The sequence below is a fragment of the Leuresthes tenuis genome, unplaced genomic scaffold (assembly GCF_036924035.1).
Source record: "Leuresthes tenuis unplaced genomic scaffold, fLeuTen1.0.hap1 SCAF_7, whole genome shotgun sequence".
Classification (NCBI taxonomy): domain Eukaryota; kingdom Metazoa; phylum Chordata; class Actinopteri; order Atheriniformes; family Atherinopsidae; genus Leuresthes; species Leuresthes tenuis.
In genome coordinates this window covers 3,609,480-3,624,582 of record NW_027325361.1, presented here as the reverse complement: position 1 = coordinate 3,624,582, position 15,103 = coordinate 3,609,480, and the positions used below count along the sequence as shown (strand labels likewise).

At 41.4% G+C, this 15,103-nt stretch overlaps 1 protein-coding gene across 1 annotated transcript in view; it reads right to left on the bottom strand.

Moving 5' to 3' along the window:
- The window catches only part of exoc2 (exocyst complex component 2), a 49,250-nt gene extending 39,454 nt beyond the window's left edge, over window positions 1–9,796 (bottom strand). Inside the window, exon 1 of the mRNA XM_072388924.1 lies at window positions 9,741–9,796. The gene's annotated coding sequence lies outside the window, so the exon portion shown is untranslated. The remainder of the gene's footprint in view (window positions 1–9,740) is intronic.
- Between the last annotated feature and the right edge of the window lie 5,307 nt (window positions 9,797–15,103).

Below are 15,103 nucleotides of genomic sequence, written 5' to 3'. Positions count from 1 at the left end.
AAATGAAAACAAACATTGTAAATTGATCTCTTAATTCACCGTCCACCGAACCCTTCCCAAGCAGACACATATTTAGGCTCTAAGCACTGGCAGATAGCAAAATATGATCAGCATTTGGCTGGCGGGTAATTTCCCACCCTGGAGGTCTCCAAACAATGTACGCACTGCTGCAGTTATCTCTCAGATAATAGGAAAAATAGAGAAAGGAGCCAAGAGTGAAGGAGTAGACAGAGAGCAGGGAGGAAAGGAAGAATGTAAACCTCACAGCAAAGGATAAATAAACCTGCTCTCCCAATCATTCCTCATAAGCCCACAAAATACTGTACAGATTATGGCACCAAAGAAGGAGCACCAATGCAAATCAGTTCATGTTGGGACTGAGGAAAGAAAAAAGGATGAAGTTCAGCAGCACAGATGTTTGCTAATAAATTACTGCCAGGTCTCAGAAAGGCTGACCAATCTCAGCCCTGCTGAGCGAGGCTTTGCTCCGCAGCCAAAACACGTTCAGCACAAACAATGCCGGAGTTCACACGGAGCGGACCTGCAGCCTGGAACCGGTTCGGTGAGCAAGTGTAGCACCGAGCCACGGTCCGACTTCCACCGGCCAGGACGCTCCGAGGAAAGAAAATGACGACCCAAAGCTTCAAAGCCTGTTATAAGAGCCGATCTGAGATGCAAATGCATTAAAACACATTCAGTGTAAAAGGTTATTGGTTTAAACCAAGGCTTCTGATTTTTCCTATGGTCCATCTCTGCTGAAAATGTTCATAAGTACAAACAAAGTGAGTCATTTAGCTTTCAGACAAACACAGAAACAATCCCCAAAATCTCATTAATGTGGGAAAAAAAAACAGAAAAAAAGCTTTTAACAGTCCAAACTTTTTAAAAAAAGCTTTAATTATGCATTTTTTAAGAAGAAATAATTCAATTCAACTGAATAACCAAGAAAGAAAACAGACAGAATAAGAATAATTTAATTAATTAATTAAACACACATTTTTATATATATATATATATATATATATATATATATATATATATATATATATATATATATATGTGTGATCCTGTCAGATTTACAAAGTAAAATATTAAATGTTCTATAATAAATGTGTTTTTTTTAAGCATTTCAAAAGGAGGTGAACCCTGAATCAAACAAATAAAGGTACGACAATAATACATTTATTCAAAAGAAAATTCAAAAGTAGACCTCGGCTTCTTGTTACACTTTAAGGGTTTGAAATTGTAAAGAAAAGAAAGACACACGACACCCAAAAACCCCACAAATGCATCAAAAATCAGCAGCTGTATTGACCCAGAAACCTCCAGGAGTCGGAGGGTTTGTGGGAAATGTTCTGGGGGCCGCTCCGATATCCCCCGAGTTACCGATAAAATCTCCAGAGGGATTTACCTCGTGTTGTTACTGCTGCCCTGCGCTTGTCGGAGGAAATGGAGGAGCTACGGATCTGACACGGTGAAGATAAGAGGTTAACAGGCCTCAAACAAGAGCCTGAAATATCCCTCATCAGCCCCACATGTTTAGAGTGGGAGCGGCGACTTTATTTTGTAAAAGTCTCATTCTGAGGGAGTGTTTCTGTCCGAACCCCCCCCCAATCTTGGAAATACACGTGCACAAACACACACAAGCCGGCCTCCACACACACACACACACACACACACACACACACACACACACACACTTGCACACACATAAGCTGGGCAGAATGACAGCTCAGCGAGGTTGCGTGCGAGGGGCCCGAGCTGGTGTTGTGTGGTCTGGTGTGTATGCGAGTATGTGGAAGGATCTCCAAAGAGGTCTGGGCAGTGCATGTGTATGTGTGCGTGCACGTGTGTGTGTGTGTGGTCTGGGTGTGTGGTCTCTGGCGCGGGCCTGGGGAGAGCCTGCTGACGGCTGGGATGAGAAAAGAGCCGCTGTGTTTACTTTACTCTGGGGGCTGTGCATGGACACGGGAACACTGCCCAGACCCTTCTCTATAACACCAGCGTGCACGCACACACACTCGTGCACGCTCACATGATCCAGTAAGAGTAACGGAGAAAGTGAGGGGACTCATGCACAAGTCTCATGTCACGCATCGCCAGAAAATATCATTTCACGAAGAAGGGAAAGACGAAAACAAAAGAGGAAGTTTCTGTCTCTGTAACTGGAAACTTGTGGGGTAAGAAGGATGAAAGTATAAGCCTCTAGGGGGCATTAAAAGATCCTCTTAAGATGACATACCCCCTATTTGAGCTACATGTGTCAAGGCATGTCCTTCTGTGAGGGCTAAATTTAATCACCAGCAACACACAAGAAGATTTAGCCTCTTCTGTTGCTCGAACATCTGCAAATCACGATGCTGCTGTCAGCCCCAACCTCTCTCTCTGTGGTACGTGGGCGAAAAAGGCAGGTCTGTTTTCCTTGGAAACTGAGCAACAAACAGGAGGGTTGGCTGTAATTTGTGTGGTAGCTGTGGAACTCTGAGGCCTGGGATCATCTCGCAGCGCTGCTAAAGAGTAGCCATCCTTCTTTATCTCTGCGCTGCAACATGCTAACGAGTAGCCATCCTTCTTTATCTCTGCGCTGCAACATGCTAAAGAGTAGCCATCCTTCTTTATCTCTGCGCTGGAACATGCTAACGAGTAGCCATCCTTTATCTCTGTGCTGGAGCATGCTAACGAGTAGCTACCTTTCTTTATTCTCTGTGCTGGAACATGCTAAAGAGTAGCCACCCTTCTTTATCTCTGCGCTGCAACATGCTAACGAGTAGCTACCCTTCTTTATCTCTGCGCTGGAACATGCTAACGAGTAGCCACCCTTCTTTATCTCTGCGCTGGAACATGCTAACGAGTGGCTACCTTTCTTTATTCTCTGTGCTGGAACATGCTAACGAGTAGCCACCCTTCTTTATCTCTGCACTGCAACATGCTAATGAGTAGCCACCCTTCTTTATCTCTGTGCTGGAACATGCTAACGAGTAGCTACCTTCTTTATCTCTGCGCTGGAACATGCTAATGAGTAGCCACCCTTCTTTATTCTCTGCGCTGGAACATGCTAACGAGTAGCTACCCTTCTTTATCTCTGCGCTGCAACATGCTAACGAGTAGCCAGCCTTCTTTATCTCTGCACTGCAACATGCTAACGAGTAGCCACCCTTCTTTATCTCTGTGCTGGAACATGCTAACGAGTAGCCACCCTTCTTTATTCTCTGTGCTGGAACATGCTAACGAGAAGCCAGCCTTCTTTATCTCTGTGCTGGAACATGCTAACGAGTAGCCATCCTTCTTTATCTCTGTGCTGGAACATGCTAACGAGTAGCCAGCCTTCTTTATCTCTGTGCTGGAACATGCTAACGAGTAGCCACCCTTCTTTATTCTCTGTGCTGGAACATGCTAATGAGTAGCCATCCTTCTTTATCTTTATCTACTCATTAAAACTTCAAACAAACTTGATTTTGACACATCTCAGCAAAGGAAACAAACTTTACATGACAACACCGTTTCTTTTTCTCTTCTAGCACATAAAAATGCCTGAAATGATCAACCCGAGTTTTTAGAGACCATAAAACTAGTTACTTTATATTGTTGCTTTTCTTTTCATTTGTTCCTGCAGCTGAAAAAAAACAGCGAATACACGCTTAGTTTAAGACTGTAGGGAATAAAACAGGAAAAAATGTAACTGCCATTAACTGTTCGACTAGTTTTACTCAGTTAGAAGAACAGTTATTGTAAAAATAAATGATTTATACAACAGATTTTAATTTGAACTGGGTCAAATTAAAATACAATCCCAGATAATGTTTGATCTCATCAAAAAAAGAAAAGAAATCAATTTAATCAACTGATAAATTGTTTGAATGTGTGAATTTAGAGCATATCTGTAATCTTAAACCGAATTTATCTTTACCAAAGATCCCAAACTATTACACTATATTACAATTATATTATAACATTATCGTAATTAGCAAATACAACAACAACATAAGGAAAGAGAACGCACTGCGATTTTTTTCTGCAGGAATGACCAGTGAGAAATCCAATTATTTTGCAGGTCATTAAACACATCATATGAGCAGACAAACACACATGAGCACATCTTTGATGGTAGAAGAGACACAACCGATCAATTTTAACAGTTTAAATTAGAGCTTGTTGTACATCTCTGTTTTACACCAACACTTTCAAAAGATGCAAATACTGTAGGTCCAAAAAAAGAGAAACAAAAGGGTTAAAAGGACCAATAATCTGCAGCACAAAATCCCTTTAAATTGCATTTAATTTGTGCAACGGTCTCTGTCCACTAACCTGAAGCATTTTATTTTTCGGTTTCAGGTGACAGAGAGACAGAAGCCACTGTAAGTATGATGTAAATACAGATGAACCGATTTTATTCTGATTACTTTAAAACGTGACCGTGTCATGAATGAGGCGTTCAGGCCTCGGATCATTGGAACCTCTGAGGTAAAAGGTGACTCGCATATGGCAATGATTGGCATAAATGTGCGCGTGAGTGTGTGTGTGTAAGAGAGAGTGTGATAGGTTTAGTGGGCACAAAGAGACCCTTTTAGACAGCTCATCACCCTCAACCCATCTCCCCCCTAAAAGACCACCACACACACCACCACACACACTTATGCCATTTCACTCCCAACATTACACAAACACCAGATTCCATCAAAGACACCCCCCCTCGACCCCTCTGAATGCACAGAGCCAGCCAAACATCACCGAGCTTGATCACACAGGCTGGGTGGAGCTTTAAACAATCCTCCTCAGTGTTCGCTCACACCCGGGCCGCCACATGCTTCTAAGATGTGGAGGCAGTAATGTACCTGATGGCCAGAAATTAACCATAATATGTGTGAACTGGATCATATTCCAAATAAATGGATCATGTTAACATGAACTGCACGGGCTCTGCTTGAAAACATATGCCGTGACCACTGACCACTAAGTTCTTCTGCAATGAGTCAGCATCTCCTCCGCAACCAGCCAATCTCAGCACTCTTGGAGACGCTTTCGTGACAGAAAACGAGGACACGGTTATGAGATGTGTGGCTCTGGCTCACTATCCTACCATCATCATATCTGCCCACAAGCTTTGTTATGTTAAGGGCTATCTGTTTGTTTGTTTGTCAGTCTCAAGTGCTTTACAGAGCTATGCTTAATGAAGTGAAGTCCCCAGTTTCCCATAAAAAAATCCTGTACCAATAAACAGAAATATGAAGAATAGGCCTGCAACTGCAGGAAAATGTTTTCAGAGGATTAAGAGGCTGGAGACAGGCGGCTCTGCCCAGCGACATGGCGAAATGGAGCAATCTGAACCTTGGTGAGGCAGGCTGCAACGGCGCTGCTTTACGTAAAAAACACATCCCGAGCGTGAGAAACATCCACTCATATGAGATTATTAATAATCTAAACACTGCTGTTTACTCTAAGAATCTGCACCTTTGCTTAGACCGTTCAGCCATCCGAGTTTCTATTTTACTGTCATGAACGCCTTAAGAAACTAGTTTAAATAAATAGTTAACCAAGGCGGTGGTTATTAATCATTCAGGACATAAAATGTTTCAAATTCTCCAGGTTTCATCCTGTTCCTGGAAGGATTTTTAGTGGGATCGTGTGAAGTACTTGTGAGAAGTCGGTGTTTTACCTGAAGTGCACTTTCAGTTTGAGGAATTTCAACAGGCGGATTTAAGCTAACAGCTGTCAGAACTGGGCTAAATGCTAGGCTCAAAACTGGGCTCAAAACTCAAATACTCTGCAAAAAACCTGGACAAAGTCGCGGGCCGGCCTTGATATTTGTTGATAAAATGTCTGCAATATATTCAGATACAAGGATGAACCTTTTCTTATGGAAACAAACTGGAATTTTGCTTAAACGCTGAATCTGGAAACAAGCAAAGCTTCATTCTACAACCAATTCATCGGCATTCATTTCTGAAATAAAATCTCCCCTTTGGGTCGGCCCGATGGAAGCCTGAGGTCGCTAATGAATGTCAACAGAGGAAGGGGGGCATGTGGGTCCCGATTGAAGCGCAAACGCACCAGCAGAGCATTCTGGGATTTGTAGTATTAGCGGTGCATGCTGGCCTGAGTTTGCCATCTAAAACAGCTCAAACATAGAGCAGAAGCAGTGCATCGGGGCTTCTTACACCTCTTCCTTCTGCATAACGCAGTGTTTTACCGATATTAGAGATATTTATCCCTGTTGCTGAGGCGGTTAAGATTCCTGCCACTCAGAGTTGTTAAATAGCTTTACTTTTGCAAAGCTTTAAAAGACGGTACATGTTTGAACTTTTCCAGATTTCAGTGTATGAAGCATCTTCTGTGGCCCTGTTCTTAGTAGCTGTTAGCTTAGCTCCCCCCATCAGATTTTCTTCATGATTCTCCAACCTGAGAGCTCTCTAAACAGACACCAACTACTCATGAGTGCTTCACAAACCCATTTAAAAAGAAATGATAATAATTCTAAACTAAATTCTGTTTAAAACTCCAAATATTCAGCAAACTATGACACACCTCAAGCTAAAAGAAAAAAAAAAGGTGTTTAAAGTATAATATGTCCACAAAACTACCAGGTTTCAACAAAAAGCATCCTGACATTATGTCATGTGACCATAAACCTTTAAAAACTACGAAAAGCATCGAAAGTATGGCGAAGGACAAAAGTCACCCGGCCTTTTCTCTTCTTTCTCCTGAAGAAGGTTGTTTTTAATCAATGCTTTGATTTGTTTTTGTCCAATGATAACTTTGATGAATTGTGTTAATTTTCTAATATTTCTTTGAACTTCCTGTTCGTCTGTATCCAGGAGAGCAAACAAAACGTGCTTCACTGCACTTCACTGTGCACCAAAAGCAGGAAGACAGTGAATAGAAGCTGCATTTGACTGTTCTTAAATCAGTCTCCAACTGTTCAACAGGTCTGAACATTAATGGATCAACAACATTAAAAGGGAGCCTGTCACTTTCACTGATGCTGCAGGCGACTCACCCCCCCACAGCCTGTCTGTCCAGCCCTGATGGGGCCACAGAAAGCTCAGTGTGCAGACCATGTCAGCAGGGTGGAGGCTTCCAGGTGGGGCAGACTGCAGAGAGAGCAGACAGGGGGAAGAGTGAACTGCTGGTTCACAAACAAGGCTCGGCCTGACCCCCGTCACTCTGTTCACCCTGAGGTCTGTGGAGCAGCGTCACTGAGGAAAAGCCTTAAAAAACACAGCCCACCACATTCCACCAAAACAAACAAGCTGGGCCACCCAAATTTTTCAATTAGAGCCCGAGGAGGGGACAGGAAACGGATCAGCGGCCTCCCCCTCCCCACCTTCCCCTCAGTGAGCGCCGCTGACTTTGGGGGAAGCAAAGAAGGCGACATACACAGCTCGGAGCGAGGTATTTCCAGGACATGTTTACTTGTCAATCACTTGCTGTCAATCACTTTCTCGTGTAATCAATCAGTTGAACAAACACACACAGTAAGGCGATGTTTATTCTGGATAAATCTATTAGAAGCGAGAGTGGCACAGCAAGAAAAGGGACTGCAGAGGCTCAGTATTCGGTCTGAGAACAACAGCTAACGAGTGCAATAACAGTGAGGAGTATTTAAGTGACGTCTTCACATTTAGACGTATTAGAACAGGACTATTTCCAAACCCAGGTGGAATGAGAGCTCTGACTTTCTACAACAGAACGATGCAAAGCTCAGCCGAGGACCGAAGAATAAAACTAAAGTGGATGCTACAGGCGACCCTTTTAGGACCAAACACAAGGATCTGATCAGTTTGATCACAGTTTCTTATAATCAGACCAATGCAGCCTCTGACTAACACCTTTAAATATGTACCTAACTAATAACTGACGAATACCTTAAATATGCATTTAGCATTTTATCCAAAGCGACTTGCAAATGAGGATACAGCTAACAATAAGCTACATACCACTGGTCAGAACCTGTCAGAGGTAGAGTGTAGAGGTAGAGGTATAGCGGGAAGTCCAGGGTAGGAGATGCTCTCTGAAGAGCTGGGTCTCCAAGAGCTTCAGAGGGGTGACAGAAATGGTAAATGGACTGTATAGCGTGAGTCTAACTGACCACTCAAAGCGCTTCTAACACTAACACATTCACACACACTCATACAGCACGTCTTAAGCTTAACATGCAGCCCGGGGAAGCCGGAGTCGAACCACCGACCTTCCAATTGATGGGCGACTGCTCTTCAGCCGCCCCGGTGCTCTTTTAGGCTGATTGAAGACCAGACGCAGGCCGCCGCGTTCTGGACCATCAGCAGAGGTTTCACAGCACAGGCTGGAGACCAGTTCGGAGGGTGTTGCTGTAGTCAAGGACCAAGGAGCAGGAGCTGGGCAGCGTGTTGGGTCAGGTTCGGCCTGATCTTTCTTATGTTTAACAACGTGAAGCGTTACGATCGAGCGACACAAGCAACGTGATCTTTAAAGGTCAGCAATCATGACTCAGGAGCTGAGCGAGGTGAATCCTTTTAAGGACACACTACACTACTGTACAAGTTTTATTTACTTCAGTTTATCCTACAATGACATATTAAAACACTATTGGGATAAAAAGGGAAAATTCTTCTGTTCAAACAATAATGCCAAACATTATTCCAGCTCCATCTTCTCCAGCACGATGAGCGGGCTAAATAAAACGGTTATTTCAACTATTTTATGATATTTAAATCCAGAAATATGATATATACCTTCATTGGTTTATCAGTAATGAAAGTTGTAGCTCAGTAAAAAAAAAAAACAGAGAAAAGGAGCATGAACCTTGAAAGATGCAACCCCTGAAATGAAATAATTATTTGTGCTATTTAATCTAAATATAATGATGTTTATTCTTTATCTTTCTGAACCTTGAGGTATGCTATTGTGATTTTCTCCTGGGGTCATTCATATCTGTACACAATAAATGATTTCCAAGTAAAATCAACATATAAAGTCCAATATATCCTCTAATCATATTCGGTTTCATGGAAAAAGGATTCTTTCTAAGATAAGAAAGAGTTGCTTAATCTATTTTCACAGGAATGAAGGCAGAAATCATGCCACCCGGCTGTCATAACTACTGCAGGTATTATTTTAATCCTGGAATACTTAACCATGGTGTGTTTTAAATAATGAATAAATGTATCCAGCACGGGTTGGAGGATGGCGTGGAGAGAGAAATAAATAAAGAAATCCAATGCTTTGAGCATCAGAAACGCTATCAGCAAACTATGACCGATACATTTCTCAGAAACAAGCAAAAGCATGAAGTTGTCATGCCGAATTCACCATAGGCCGTTCACAAAATATGAGAAGTAAAAAATAAGTTAGTCGACACAACACATGCATCATCAACTTAATAATAAACCAAATATCAACACAGTTTGGCTAAGCTAAGCACAGTCGTTCGCACAGTGCAAAATGACACCAACGGAACAGTCTCACGACCTTTTTTAAAAACACCGACTGTCATAGACATCTACCAGACACCCGTTACGAAATATCAAAACAGCAAACTCCCTCATTTCCATGAAAACAGCAACTGCTTTGTTGACAAATTTGACGGCTAACTTTAGCCTCGCCTAGCATGCTAATTCGTGATGACGCCAGCGCAATCAGAGACTGTCATTTGCTTTTATCGTAACTAAACAAACCGCTAATATAGCTTTAGTTTGTGCCATAATTATCTTAACGCCATCTTGAGCAAATTAGGATAAAATATCTTAAAGAAAAAGGTAACTCACAGTTCACTGGAGGTTTCCTGTAGCGGCCGTTTCCTGTGTCCTGTGACTACTTCCGGTCTTTGCTTTCAAAATAAAATATGTATCAAAATTTAGATTAAATTAAACGAGATTAGACTAAATTAGATTAAATTAAATCACTCTTAGCCATAAAGGTATCTATCAGTAGTTTGTTACAAGCATTTATAATAATAATTAAATGAATAAAGTCATTGGTATCTTATGTTTACATTTAATTTAGCATCTAATTTAGCGCCTTTTATTTAGACAAATATCAAGATCACGCATATAAATTTACAGTTTCTGCATGTTTCTTCTATTATTTGCGGCTCTTTTAAAAAAAAATAATGTAAACTTTTAATGTGCACTGATACCAGCTAATGATGAAATTAAAAAAATGTAGGAAACTTTTTTTTTGCTGCATGGATAAAAGCAAGAAAGGCAACCTGCACAAGCTGGATGTCCTTACAATTGTGAGAGAATTTTTCGAGGCCAGACGGAGCTTTGCTCTTTCCTCGTCTCTCTTTTCACGGTGCATCACTGAGGTATTTCCACTTGTTCTGGGAAAGGCGCAGCATCATTAGAAATGCAACAGAGACCACCCAGGCACACACTAGAACACTGATACCATTACATTTATCTCACCAAATTGTGCAGGGCAGAAAGAATTTCTGTGATAAGGCAAGGCCCAGTCCCCAGGGAAACCATATTGTCCAATTAGACGGGGTAATCTGATAATTGAGGGATCAAACTGTGACTTGGGAGTTTGCACAGATGCTGATGTGACACAGTGGCTGTTTGTCTACATAAACATCTACTTACAGCAATGACGATGGAAGATGTCAATCTAAGTCTCAGTGGCACAGCGTTTGCCAATGAATGAGAACATCAGCATTATACCACCAATGCATTTACAAGTGTAGGTGCATTACGTTGCATTTTGTTACGTAAAAACCAATGCAAGTAAAACTATAATAGGAGGAGATTTAAAATCAGTGAGATGTAAGACCTCCTGATGCACAGGCCTGCTGTAATTTCTGGAAATAAACTGTCAGTAGAAAAATCTGAGAGCTGAGTAAAGATGGGAAAAAAGACAACAGAATCTGACTTTTAGGTCCTTTAAGGATGTCAAATTGACACATTATTTGTTTGCACTGCATCAGTATTTGTCTTTTATGTGCTGATCAACCCTCTGCTGACGATACACACATTTAGGAGGAAACGTGTGCTTTCATGCTGTGTTCTGAGCAGGTGTGCGGCTCCTAAGGGACCCTGTTGGTACCTTAATCCTTGCCATGACCCCCCCAACCCTGTGTAATCTACATCCCCGTAATGGCACATGCTGCGCTGGCACCATTGCTCATCCCTGAACCCTATTGTTCATTGTTTGTCTTCTGCAGTTTTTTCCCATGGGCCCCTGGCCAGTGAGAGGAAAAGGTCACTGTAAATACTGCACTGAAATCCTCCCCCCCTCCCATAGAGCTCCTGAAGATGGAACAGACGGCCAGTGGGTGAGCACTTCCTTCCTGTGCAGGACATTTCAACTGTACGACATCAAACATGAAGCCTTCGGTGTCAAAGATCGCTGCAGTGAGATCATAAACTCAGTGTTGACATTGCATTAACCTGGGCAGGTCTCACACTTTCATAAAATACATCAGACCAAGTCTGACCTATGCATGTCTGTCCCATATCTGCTTTTTAGTAAGTCTAATGACCACACATGAATCTGATCCACGCCTGTATTACGCATCGCATGAAAACATGAAGTGTGTATTCCAAGGGAAATTAATGTGGTTTAGGAACCCCTGACCCCAGGGTGGCTAATCTCTTGCCTGTAGCGCTGCTGTTACTATAAGACGAGAAGATTTTAAATAAACCTCTGATATTTGGGTTTGTTTTGCTTCTGCGTGGCGCTTTATCGTACATCGCTCTCCTTTCCTGGAGGAGCCCAGTTCCCTGGGCTCACATTTTGGGCTCAGGAAATCCAGGCCTGTGCCAGGCTTAGCTTGAAAAAGCATCCAGATGAACACAATGCAGGAATACGAGTCAGGGGGGAACAGAGAGCCTTTCAGTCTGAGTGCTGACACCTTGCTTGACCAAATGAATGAATAATACAACTGATAGATGAATATGCATCCAATGATTTATTTTCCATGGCCTTCAAAGGTATCACTGGACCTCACTGGGTATAAAAAGATAATCTGCCTGAGGCCAAATGCTACACTTGTGATTATATTCAGCTGTCATGGGGGATGAGACTGTCAGACACGTGCACAGATTCATTCTCTCACACTCGCTCCAACAATGCAGTGGCCGAATTGATAGCTTCTGTTTGCTTGTTAGCTGGATTGTGCAAAGACAACCCAGCCCAATTTTGGGAAACTTCTATTTGGACCAATTTCATTAAAGCTGCAAAATCCTGCAAGAACTTTGGTGAGAGCTCCTGTTTGTGTGGCCTATCTTAGATGTGACTGTCATTTTCTACAGATCTGAATCTGGTTCTGAGGTCAGGAAATGTTTGTGTTGTTTCCCCTCTCAGACTGGTCTTGAATCCACGGTTTCTTACTTCTTTTTGTGGATTACTTGACTTTTGTATCTGCTGAGGGGAGATTTCTATTATAGTTTTAGTTTTTTAAATGTAATCAAATCTTAGCTGCACATTAGTCTTATCTTGCAGAATTAAATTTGTAAATACACAACAACAAATGTGAAGAATTTTCTTTTCTTTGTGTGCTGAGGGTTGTATTTGGACATTGTTTCTTCAAAGATACACTCCTGAAGGTCCATTGGATGTCATTTTTCAATATTTTGTGCACCAATTAAACCTAAACCATAAAAATGGCTAAATAACACGGCTTTCTTTAACATTATTTTCACATACCTCGAAAAATAGAAAAGATACGGGAGGATTTTTATGGTAAAGAGAGAGAATTTGAAGAAAATGGCAGGGTAAGAGAGGGTATAAAGGGGCATTTTCCCAAAGCTGTTCAGGCTTTTACCACCCAGGTTAACAAAACATGTTCCTTGCCTTCTCATAACAACACTGCTTCGGCCCCCCAGGCCAGACAACAGGCTACTGTGTCTCAGGAGGTCCAGTCCAGATCAGCCCTGAATGCCGTAGCGAAACAGTCTGGGAAAAGTCTAGAAAGCTTTGAAAAAAAGTTGTAATGTAAATCCAGAATTACTTCCTCTAACACAGACTGTTTTCCAGGGGGTTGGTGTGCAACGCAGCCTCGGATTTTATTGTTACGCGTTCATCCCTCTTTGAATGAGTTGCACAAATCTGGGAGGAAACGGCTTTTATCCGCCGGGGCAAACTGAAGCCAAAGCAGCGTCTTGCAGTGTGTGTTCTGTCTTTCATGAGATGTGAGTGCGTTCATAACTGTTTGCATTCATAAACAGGCTGACTTGCTTACAGCTGGGGGTTATTTATGTGCTGGATGAGCTCAGGCCAACCGCAATCAAGAGAAGAACATATTAAAATCATGCACTCGCTGGCTTTATGTCATACATTCAGACTCTATTTCATGTTATTGGCGAGAAAATGTTGCAACATCATTTACCTTAATCCTGAATAATTAAAATCTTTAGCACATAGTTTTTATTTTGTGTGCAAAATTATATTCTAGTGTGAAACTGTGCAGTTTTAAGCATTTATTGTTGTTTTTTTTGCAATGCAATCCCATTTTTAGAGCTATAAAATAAAAATAAAAGGATTTACATGAAGGATTTTCAGAAAATTCTATCATTTCCAAATAAGTGTGTGGAAAAAGAGGACCAACTACAGGTTTGGGAATTAAAGAAAAGTTCATGGAATAAAAAAAACACTGACACAAACTGAAAATAAAATAAAAACACGTGAAAGGAAGAGACGGTCTTAACAACAATGAGCCTTCTAATGCCACAAATGGATTTTCTATCCCGTGGATCTGCGTTTAAGGTTTAACACACTCAAGAGGAACACCACTGGCCTCAGTAAATATTAACTGGACTTACTGTGGAGCACATGAGCTCACAAACCTATGATTTAATAATATGTCTTCATTTCCGTTGTTGAGCTGGTGACAATAAGGGTTCAAACCTCCTTGGCTTGTGTACTCAGGATTTCTATTTTTGAAGCACGAATATTTCCAAGCTCAAAAAAAGAAAAGGGGAAAGAAATAATGGAATAAAAGTAGCAGGTCGGGTGCAGCCCAGAAGGGGGCGCCCCAGAATGCAAATTAAGAGCTTTGCCTCTCCGCTGAGATCCTGTTTGCTCAGAGGAGGAACAAAGGTGTTCAGAGGGGAGGCTGAACACCAACACGCTTCGTTGTGGTGGGATATCAAGATGGCAGAACCACCAGCCTCACATTAAACTGTCTAAATACGTCTGTGCTCAAATAAACCAAGATGAAGATTAAAAAACCAACAATACTGAACGATGAACATCAGCACTGCATAATATCCCTGATTGATTATTAACACGTGCAGTTTGAGCCAGTTTACAACACATTTTGACCAAAGTGCTGCATAACAACACCTAAGAAATATCAAAGATAATAGTTCAAATGTAGGAGTATTAGTTAAAAAAAACACTTCAAAGCAGATGCAGTAAATTTAGACGCCTTGGTTTAGATTTTAAAAACTGGAAATTAATTTCATTTGGAGGAAGTTCCAAAGTTTTGGCTCAACCCGCACAGAATATCAGTCCAGATCCCAGAAAACATATAGAACATAAAGGAACGTTTCTAGTCTGTGAAAGACTTTGTAATCAGTCCTATAGTGAGAAGGAAACCAAGCTGAAGATGCCTGAATAGGTGAAACATGTTCACAGCTGAAGTTTAACTTATTACATAAGCACGGTTCGTTTAAAAATAATCTTTTTATTAAATTTCACAGAGAAGCCAGAGGCTGCTGTACAGCAGCTGAAGTCCAAAACCAAAGTGAGGAAACTCTTAGTTTTCTCGTGTCATCTCAACAGCACATTAGTACCAAAAAGTGCACGCTTAAGCGCTAATCCCTTTAAAACAACAACATCGCTATTTACAGAGCTAACTTTTCAAGCTAAGCACACAAAGCGATTTCCAGGAAAGTGCACGACGAACAATACAGAAATAAAAGGGCAACAAATAAAGATTTTTACAGAAACAAACAAATGAAAACAGCTGGCAGCATAAGGGCTTTAAATGTTTGTTCTAATAATGACTAAGGATGCTTTTTTTTGGCCACAGTATGAAATAAAGTGATAGATTTCATGAGATAAATACATGTAAAAGATGTGCACAATCCACACTGAGCATGTGAAAAACACGGTAGGTAAAAGCGATAAAGGTGTAGCCAAAACAAATAGATTTCCGACTTACATGGAGTACAAATTCATACGT